Source organism: Pongo abelii, chromosome 1 (genome assembly GCF_028885655.2).
Source record: "Pongo abelii isolate AG06213 chromosome 1, NHGRI_mPonAbe1-v2.0_pri, whole genome shotgun sequence".
NCBI lineage: Eukaryota > Metazoa > Chordata > Mammalia > Primates > Hominidae > Pongo > Pongo abelii.
In genome coordinates, this window is record NC_071985.2 from 123,488,035 (window position 1) to 123,498,003 (window position 9,969).

Sequence of the window (9,969 nt, forward strand, 5' to 3'; positions counted from 1 at the left end):
TGGAAGCCAGGTGGTATAAACACAGTATCACCAGATTCGGAGGCCAGCTGCGGTAGAGCCTAGCTTTAACACGGGCTTCCTGGATCCTAGACAAGGGGCTTGCACTGCCCCCTGAGGTCCTGTCTAGAGAGGCGGCCTCTCATCCCCTCCTGCCTCCCTGTCCATGTCCTGCGGCTACCCCCTCCTTCCGCCACAGCTTTGTGACCAGCGAGGAGGCCTACCTGGTACCCGGGCTCCTGACCCTCTCCAAGGCAGCTTCACTTGAGAGGGTGTGCAGGATTCCAGGGGTTCTCCAAGAGGACCAGACATGAAGCTGGACCACACGGAGAGCCAGGCAGGAGCCGTGCAGGCGACCCAGAAAAGGCTTCCCTACATCCTGGAGCAGCCAGGGGCCCAGTCAGGCAGTAGAGAGCTGGCCTGGGGGGGATGCCCTGGCCTGGGGGGACGCCTGGGCCTGGGTCCCAGCCTCCAACACCACAGCTATGTGACCTTGCTCAAATTCTGTGCCTCAATGTCCCTTTTTGTAAAATGAGGGGATTGAATAAGGTGAATGGTTCTCAAATGTTTATTTAGCAGTAGAATTCTTTTCTTCAAAAGAAATCTGAAGTGGAAGGCCAGAATATAGAACAGATGAGTAGTGCTGCTGGGTTGAAGTGAGGGGGTCAGGGCCTTGCCCCTCTCCACCACTCCCCCAACCAAGAAATCCCTGGGCTGCTCTGTGGAACTTGAGGGTCTGGAGGAACCCATCTGAAAAGCACTGGATCAGGTGCTCCCCTCTACCACTGCCCCCGGTCACAGTAGTGCCACTCTCACTGGGCCACAGCAGAGGATCCCCCAGCCCCAGGCCCAAGGAGTGTCCGTGTGACCACACAGTGAGGCCAAGGATGAGAAATCAGCTTTTCTCTTTTCCCCTGGGGAAACAGGAAAGGAGATGGGCGTTGGGTACAGCAAGAAAAGATTAGGGTTAGACTGTGCTTCCGGCAGGATGGAGAGAAGTAGGTAGGAGGAGGACCCATGGCTCAGGGAAATGCCCTCCCCTTTGACCAAACAGGAGCTTTCTTCCTCTGAGCAAGGCCAAGGGCAGCTCTGGAGATGGAGGCGTGGGTTACACAGCCTCCGCAGGGCTCTGCCTCTCCAGACTTCCTCAGACTCCGGAGTTTGGAAGGATCTAGGGGCTGCGTGGGCATTTTGTTCTTCACCTAATAGCCATGTGGCGCAGAGAATGCTTGGAAATTATACCATCTGTTAATTATCCTTTGAATTGGGGTGGGGTAATGAGACTCTCATTTCTGGTGAAGGCCCAAGCCAACCCGTGGAGAAGCTGCAGCTCTCCATTCATCTCTCTCCCTTTGTTGCTAAAATAAGCTTTCTGGGTGGGAGGAAAGAGTAGCCCTGGCTCTGGATCATGGAATGTGGTTCTGGAGCCTTGCACCTTGAGGCAGGGGTTGCCAGGGAAGGCATGAGCTCAGAAGCCCCCTCCAGGTGGGTGGCCTTTCCACCCAAGGGCAGATAGGTTGGGGGATCCAAGGAAACCTTCCCTTCATCCCCAAGCACGTTTGGCAAATAGTCCTTAATCCTCCCCAGTCCTCCCTCCAGGGGCACAGGACAGAGCTCTCTCCCCATCACTTCCTCAGATACTTCCAACTCCCAAAAGCAGGAGGGAAATTTCCAAGTTTCATATGCATCACTGAGAGTCTCAAATGAGGGAGGGGTTGCCCTGGCGGAGGCCTCCCTGATCCCCAGGGAAGGGCTGCCTGCTTCATGGAGCTTTCCAGTTATAAGGAACCTATGGACCTCCCTCCTATGTGTAAGGGACATTTAGGCCTCCCTTCTGCATAGCTTCTAGGTGCTATCAAGGGGCAGCAAGGGCTTGGGGTCTGTTAAAAGAGAATTTATTGCTCTTCTAGTCCAAACCTCGCACTTCACAGTGGAGGCTCTGGGAAGGAAGGAAACCTGCTTGGCTAGCCTTGCGGCTGTCCTTTAGCTCTGGTGGGATTTCCTTACTCAGGTTGCTTCCTGAGGGCCCCCTGGATAAGGCATAGCCCTGGCTTTCAACTCAACAGGGTTGTATGGGTGAAGTGCTCCAGAAGCAACTGAGACAGAAAAGGCTAAAAGAATTCAGAGGAGAGAGCAGCGAGGGTGGAGGAAATTCCAGAGGGCCTCTAGAGGAGACGGGACTTGGGCTGCATCTTCAAGAATCAGGAACAGCATTCCTGGAAGAGGAATTCATCAGTTAAGTCACTTAATCTACACATTAAGTGTCTTCTCATGATTATACAGCTAGTCATGGAAGAGCTAGGATTTGGACCCAGGCAATCTGACCCCAGAGCCCACTCTCTTAAGCAGTACACTATGAATGAATGAAAGGAATGAATGAAATGCAAGCATCAGCTTGGCTGGAGCTGAGATTGGGGTGGCTCTGCCGTAGCCCAGCACACTGGAGGGGCAGACAGGGGCCACATTGGGAAGAAGGTGAGCTCTGCCTTGGGCAGATCCTTGTGGCCTGAAATTCTGGAACCAATGGCCTGCTGGGAAGGAGGGGTGGGGAGGGAAGCCGCTGATGGGATCGGTCATGGTGACCTTCTGTGGGTGGGCAGGGCAGTTTCTCTGGAAAGAGAAAGAGGCCCTGGCACCCGATCCCATTTCTGGGCTCTGTGCTGCTTTAGAAAGGGCACAGAAACCAGAAGGAGAGAACCTGGCCATGGGGGGCTCCTGGAGCTCCTGAATTATGGGGTGGGTGGCGTGAAGGGACCAGGAGCCAGCAGACTGGGGGATGGGGGCGGCCAGAAACCTGAACACTCTTCGGTCTACACTTGCCTGTCATGCCCCGCCCACTGTTCCCCACTTTCTTCAAGGCTGGAAGGTGCACTCCTTGTGGGGGCTCTGTTGTTTCTCAGTTCCCCACTTCAGGTCTGTCACAGAGGGGGATACTCAGTCAGGATTTTATGGATTCTTCATGTGGTCACTTCCCCTCCAAACCAGTCTCTGCTCGGCAGCGAAAGTAATTTTTTTTAAAACTAATAAACATTTTTTAGGTTTAAAAAATCTCCCCCAGTTTTTTATTTGGGAAAATTTCAAGCATTCAGAAAAATCAAAATAATGGTGTAATGGTATAATGAATACCCAGATATTCTCCTGCTAGATTCAACAATTTTTATTTTATTTTTTTCAGACAGGGTCTCACTCTGTTGCCCAGGCTGGAGTGCGATGGTGTGATCATAGCTCACTGCAGCCTCGACTGCTTGAGAACAGCCCCAAGCGGTCCTCCCACCTCAGCCTCCTGAGTAGCTAGCTGGGACTACAGGCGCAGGCCACTCATGCCCAGCTTTTTTTTTTTTTTTTTTTTTTAGAGAGAGGGGGTCTTGCTGTGTTGCACAGGCTGATCTCAAATCCTGGTCTCAAGTGGGATTACATATGTGAGCCACTGTGCCTGGTGTCTGGATTCAATAACTGTTGACACTCTGCTTTATGTCTCTCAATTTTTGAAGAATGAGAGGAAAATGAGGTGCCTGAGCCCTGGGCCCCTCCACAGGCAGCTCCTGAGAGTCAGGGAATGCAGTATTTTTTTTTTTTAAATTTTTTTTGAGACGGAGTCTTGCTCTGTTGCCCAGGCTGCAGTGCAGTGGCACGATCAGCTCACCACAACCTCTGCCTCTCAGGTTCAAGTGATTCTCCTGCCTCAGCCTCCCAAGTAGCTGGGATTACAGGCGTGCACCACCATGCCCAGCTATTTTTTATATTTTTAGTAGAGATGGGGTTTCACTATGTTGGCCAGGCTGGCCTCGAACTCTTGACCTTGTGATCCGCCCACCTCGGCATCCCAAAGTGCTGGGATTACAGGTGTGAGCCACTGCGCCCGGCCAGGAATGCAGTTTTGTGGTTAAAGTGAATGAGTTTAGATCTGCCCTTAGAGTAGCCTAGAGACCCAGCTGGACTACCAGATGGTGGCTCCAGGTATAAAGAGACATCTGGTCAGCCTTCTCTGCCAGCCATCCAGTCATCAATCCATCCATCCATCCATCCATCCATATCCATCCATCCTTCCTCATTTCAGGTATTCATTTTTTGGCCAATATTTCCTCCCCTTCTTCCCTTTCTTGCACACCCACAGGACTGCTGCTTTGACCAGGAACATGAAGGGGAATTCCTGGTATCATCTAATATCCAGTCCAATCTAAATTCCTTACTGTCTCCCAAAGGTCTTAGACAGCTGCTGCTTTCAAGTTTGTGGATTACATTTGGTCATATGTCACTCTTTTTTTTTTTTTTTTTTTAATTTCTCTCTCTCTTTCCTTTTTTGGTGACATCGACTGAAGAGTCCAGTTTTCTTGTTGAAGCGCCACATTCTGGATTTATCTGATTAAAGGGTACCTAATGGTATCCTTCACAGGGTACTATTGCACGGCCTTAGATCTGAGCACGTCATTCCCCTTCTGAAAACCCTGCCCTGGGCCTCTGTTGTACCTTGAATAAAATCCAGCGTCCTTATATTTATCCACAAAGTCCAGTGTGGAGTGGCCCAGCCTCTTCTCACTCCTCCCCTTTCACTCTGTTCTGGACATGCTGGCTTCCTTCCAGCTGTTGAACATGGCAGTCTTAAATGCCCCCACTTTCCTGGCACATATGACAACTTGTAATTAGAGTATTTACTTGGCTAACATCTGTCTTACCCACTGGCAGTGAGCTCCAGGACCAGCGAGAACACATATGTCTTGAATGTCTATCACCTAGCACCTAGCACAGGCCTGACACACACAGTAGGCACGTGGAAAATATTGGTCAAAAAATGAATACATGGGCCAGGCACGGTGGCTCATGCCTGTAATCCCAGCAACTTGGGAGGCCAAGGCAGGTGGATCACTTGAGGTCAGGAGTTTGAGACCAGCCTGGCCAAACTCTGTCTCTACAAAAAATACAAAAAGTAGCTGGGTGTGGTGGCATGCGCCTGTAATCCCAGCTACTTGGGAGGCTGAGATGCGAGAATCATTTGAACCCAGGAGGCGGAGGTTGCAGTGAACTGAGATCATGCCACTGCACTCCAGCCTGGGTGACAGAGCAAGACTGTCTTTAAAAAAAAAAATAAATAAATAAATAAAAGATAAAATAAACACATGAATGGAGGATGGATGGATGGATGGAAGAGAGGGGTGACCACATGTCCCTTTATGCCTGGAGCCACCATCTGGTAGGCCAGTTGGGTCTCTAGGCTGTTCTAAGGGCAGCCCTGAATTCATTCACTTTAACCACAAAACTGCATTCTCCATGCCGGCTGCAGCCAGGGGTAGAGGTTTTGATGTCCCAGCCCTGTGAGATAGACCTTCTTTGGGGCTTGTTAAAAGATGATATTGGATGCTTTATCCTAGTGATAGGTTCCACCTACAGTGCCAGTGTTCTTTGTCAAGGGTGGCTTAATAGGCCCAGCATTCGATAAAGATGTAAAGCCATCTAAGATCCAGCTGAAAATACTGCCTCTGACCACAGGGTGGGAAGAGATGGAACCTGGGGCTGAGCTTCGAGCGGCAAATCCCTAAGCATCCTCTGAATAACGTGGCTGTTCAGGCTGTCAGAGCAGTCCGAGGAGGGAGGCCCTGTCTGGCCAGAGCCATGCTCCAGCCACGGGGGTAGGTGGCTAAGTGTGAGAGGTACACAGATGAGCTATGTTCCCAAGGGACAGCCAGTCCCTTGGACAGAGACAAAAACTGTCACAGAGCAATAGTCACTAATATTTTTGTGTGGGGGTGGAGGAGTTAGGGAGGGCTTTTTAAAGAAGGTAGCATTTGGCCGGGCACGGTGGCTCGTGCCTATAATCCCAGCACTTTGGGAGGCCTAGATGGGCAGATCGCCTGAGGTCGGGAGTTTGAGACCAGCCTGACCAACATGGAGAAACCCCATCTCTGCTAAAAATATAAAATTAGCCAGGTGTGATGGCGCATGCCTGTAATCTCAGCTACTTGGGAAGCTGAGGCAGGAGAATCACTTGAACCCAGGAGGTGGAGGCTGCGGTGAGCCGAGATCGCACCATTGCACTCCATCTCAAAAAAAAAAAAGAAAGTGGCATATGAGCTATCTTGAAGAGGAAGGAAGAATTCCACTAATAGGCAGGAGGAAAAGGCATCCAGGCAGGGGGAACAGCGTGAGCAAGCGTGGAGAGGTGCAACACACGGTCAGTGCCAGGACACAAGAGGAAACAAGGGGGCGGTGGGAATAAGGAGCAGAGAGCTGCTAATCTGAACTGGGGGCACATTTTGATGAGCTGGGGCTCCAGCTGAGAAGTCTGGATCTTATAAGTTGAGGGGAACCATCTGAAGTGTTTTGGCAGGGGAGGAATGATCATGGCTGTGCCATCTGGCAGGTTAATCTGGCACAGTGAGGAGGCTGCGCCGGAAGAAGGGACTGAGGTCCAGCAGACTAGCAAGGAGGCCGCTGTAATAGTCCAGGAGGAGGAGGGCCTGTGCTGGGGCCAGGGAGCAGGCTGTCAAGGGGGCAGACCTGGGTGATGAAGACTCAATGGCGCTGCAAAACAGACTGGCCCCTGGGGATGAAGAGAAGGGAGTTGTCCAGGGTGAGTCTCAGGTGTGTGTTGGGGTGCCTGAATACTAAGAGGAGATGCCCAATGTGTATGCTGGGGGTGGGTGGAGATGCTCAGATGAGAGAGAATGGATTTGAGAGCCCTGCATGTGGAGGTCACAGAGCAGCAGGGAAAGCGGAGGTGGAGGCCAGCATTAGGGTCAGGTGCCATCTCCTGACCCTGCCCACGTCTCCAGCCTCCAGTCAGTATCGCCCTTACTTCGTGCTCCAGCCATTCAGGCCTTCTTCCTGTCCCCTCGTGCAGTTCCCTCTGGAACAGTTCACCTTCCCTCTGAGGGGAATGGGGTGAAGGAGGGCCGGGAATGTTAATGAGGTAGCAGAGCCTGCAAGTGTCCACTGGTCATTCATCTTTGAGGGAGAGGAGCCAGATGGGATCGCAATTTGACAGGAGCGGCAGGACTGCAGGATGGCTGTTTTCAGATGGGGAATATGTAAGCAGGTCGGGACTGAGGGGAAGCGGGGCGGGAGGTTCAGCAGACAGCCAGCTCAAGAACAAGGACTCAGGGGACGCAGGATGGTGGCGAGATCCAGGGCACAAGTAGACAAGACCTGGTTTCGAAGAAGGAGTAAAAAAAAAAAAAGGTTTTCTCTGAGACAAGTTGGAAGGAGGCAAGGATGAAGCCTATTCCAAATGGGAGCTTAATTCTTCAATTTCTTCAGGTTTAAAAACCACTTGTCCCAGAAGGTCACATCGTCTTATCAGCAATTTACACCCCAATGAAAATAAACTCCCAGACCATTTTACAGCAGGTTTGTGTAGGGGGAAGGGAACCAAGTCCCATGGAGGGACAGGGACCAATCTCCAAAATGCAGGGCTTGTGAACCAGCCAGTCAGAACAGCAGAAGAGGATCTGCCCCTCAGTAACAAGAGGTTCTCTCGGAGGTGGCTGGGACACCCTACCTCTGCCGGAAGGTCCCAGAGAGGTAAAGACCTGGAGTTCAGGGCTTCTTTCGTGGCAGGTGGATGGGGAGCTGCACATCGCTGGGTTTCTGCAACATGAACCTGCCTGCAGCACCCCCATGAGGAGGGCTTTTTTTTTTTTAAATTTTTATTTTTTTGAGACTGAGTCTCGCTCTATTACCCAGGCTGGAGTGCAGTGGCGCAGTCTCCGCTCACTGCAACCTACGCCTCCCAGGTTCAAGCGATTCTCCTGCCTCAGCCTCCTGAGTAGCTGGGATTACAGGTGCGCGCCACCACGCTCACCTAATTTTTGGTATTTTTAGTAGAATCGGAATGTCATGTTAACCAGGCTGGTCTCGAACTCCTGACCTCAGGCGATCCGCCCGCCTAGGCCTCCCAAAGTGCTGGGATTACAGGTTGGCCCCGCCGGGGAGGGCTCTTAAAAGGGCAATGTCAGAGGCCGCGGCATCAGCCCCACCAGGACCTGGCCAAGTCCAGGCTGCAAGGATGCACTCCCCTTTTGTACCTGGGAAGAGCTGCTGGGGAACCCCATGTTGGGAGGTAACTGGGGGAGCGGCACAGGCCCCTCAACCCGGCACAGGCTCCGACACGCAGCACGTTTGTCTGGGGCGCATCCCAGCTCTGCCTGTCAGACTCATCCTGGGATTGCAGCCAGGGCCACCCCCGCCGCGTACCCCCCGGGGAAGGATGGGGACTCGGGGAGAGGAGGCATTCTCAGGACCTGGGGTAAACCGGAAAAAATTCTGGGGAGGAAAAGCAGGACAGGCGGCTAGGAGAATGTTGGTTCCCAGGAGTGAGGTTTCAGTGTTTGGCTAATGAGCTGCCCTGCCCAGGCCTGGACTGTGAGCGCAGGCAGGTCCCTCGATCTTACATTGGGTCCCCAGTTACCAGCCTCTTTAGAGTTTCTAGAAGTCTGGCTTATGGTTGTCTCTCTTGGTGGAGAGGCCAGACTGCTGGTCCCAGTGTTTCCTCACTCCCTGCCTAAAGCATCCAGACCTGCATCTTGGGCCCTGAATACCTGGGTGTGGGAACCCAGGGTTGGTGAGGGACCCAGGGCTCTGACTCACTCCACTAGGCCTCTGGAGGGTGTTTGCTGAGGTAACCTGGGTAGCTGAGGTTGGAGATGGGGCAGGTCAAGGTGCCAGGGATGAGGGCATCAGGCGTGGGATGCGGAGGCAACTACCAGGGTGGAGTCAAGGCTATTGGGCCTGTTCCCAACTGCTCGGCTTCCAGGTGGGACGGCCCCTCCTAAATGAAGCTTGCATCAGCCCCATCCCACTGCCTCAGGGAGGGAGAGTGTCTGGTTTTCCCTCTCTGAAGGAAGGTGAACCACACCTTTCCCAACAGTTATTTGTGAGCAGGAACTGTGTTACCTTCTTTCTGTAAACCCTGCTCCTAATGGTGCCTGGCACAAGATAAGCACTCGGTGACCGTGTGTGCCCTCCTGCTGTTGTGCTCTTGGGTATGACCTGTGGGGAGGGACCTCAGCCACAGTCATCCTTGCCTTCACTACCATTGACTTCCTCTCCTCTGGCTTCTGGAAGCATGGGGTCCCTTATAGTTACTTTCTACTAACAGGCCAGTTTGTCCATACAGCCATCTTCCTAGCCAGGCTCCTACACGAGTCCCCACACGGGCAGGAGGGTCTCTCTGCACAAAGCAGCTGGGAGTCCAGGCGGCCAGCTCCAGCAGGTTAAGTCAGCTGGGTGCTCAGGGACTCAGAGCCCCAGCTTCTGCCCTCCCACAGAGCTCTCAGGGCCATGGAAAAAGCAGAGCCTCCTACTGGTAGGAAGCTCACAGGCACCAGGAGCCTAAGCAGGTAGGCGTGGGGAGTGGTGCAGGCAGCTGCAGGGAATTCTAAGACAGAGCTAAGGCAGAGCAGGGGCATTCAGGGCCCTGTGAGAGTTCCCAGTGGGCTTCTGGAATGGTATAGGGGCGGGGCAAAACTAGCCTCCTGCGCAATGTGTACGCTGCCTTTCTTCAAACCAAATAGTTGAGGCCACAGGAATGTGAGTTTCTGGTCCTTCTGAATTACAAATGGGAGCAGCTTGCTCTTTGTCCCCTTGTCCCGGCTTTGTTATCCCAGAGCTGGGGCAATGGGCTATAGCCCAGGCGGGCTGCTTGGGTCTGCCTGTGGGCCCCCAGCTGGCATGGCCAGGCAAGACAAGAGAGCCACTGTCACCCCTTCACGTACCTACCTCAGTTTTGACAGGTTTTCCAGTAGCAAGATTAATAGGATCAATCCCAAGCCCCCAGTGGAAAATGGAGCACATGGCCCCTTTCCTTGGTACCACACTCCAGCAGGCCCAAGTCGCTGCTCAGGGACTAAGGAAGCTGAGGTGAGATAAAGGCTCCTAAGTGACAGCCCAGTTCACATTCCAGCTCTCAACCTCCCAAAGAAGCATAAAGCACTGCCGAGGAGTCAGGACTTCCGACCTCCACCAGGCCACGTTGTCTCA